The sequence below is a fragment of the Metarhizium robertsii genome (genome assembly GCF_000187425.2).
Source record: "Metarhizium robertsii ARSEF 23 chromosome Unknown MAA_Scf_15, whole genome shotgun sequence".
Taxonomy (NCBI): Eukaryota; Fungi; Ascomycota; class Sordariomycetes; order Hypocreales; family Clavicipitaceae; genus Metarhizium; species Metarhizium robertsii.
Window position 1 is genome coordinate 20,394 of NW_011942155.1, and position 694 is coordinate 21,087.

Below are 694 nucleotides of genomic sequence, written 5' to 3' on the forward strand. Positions count from 1 at the left end.
ATAATTTCCCTCTGTTCAGCATACGCCAACGATTTTGTCGCCTATCAGAACTATTTTTGCCAATGTCAGTTGAAAGCGCCTTCTATTCAATACTGTCCCTAATGTCTTCCACTTTCATGACAGTATTCCCTGCAAAGTGCCCATACACAACACGTGTCTAAGCTGTATGGACATGGATCTATCCTACACCCGAGCTTGATGCTTTCTTCGCCGCCTTTTACACGACTGGGCAACATGCCGCTATTGGGAGACCATACGAGCCTGCGTGCGGCCCTGTCTTGTCTAAGGGGGGCTCTCTCAGATATGGACGGCAAGCCTTTAGCCTCAGAAGCCTCAAGTTGATGTGGTGTACGGCCATGACGGTGCCTGGGCCAACACACAACCAGGCCACTCAAGAGTGAGTCAAAACATAAGTACTTGATCCACAGAGAATAGGTCTTCCATGTCAAACAGGAGAGAGAAGACTGCGTAACCAAATTTAGTCTCTCATCATACATCAACACGGGATGAAGATGAGTGCAATAATAAGGTGTGTTTTGTGACCTTGCAATATCGCACCCCCATCCTCGTCGACTGACTGCACTTTTATGTCCTTTTTCCTATCCTGCTAGGCACATCGCCGTGCAAACCTCGGGCACTCTTGAGTGAGAATCGAAAGCCAGCCCCACACGAGACTTGGGAATTTATCCCTAGT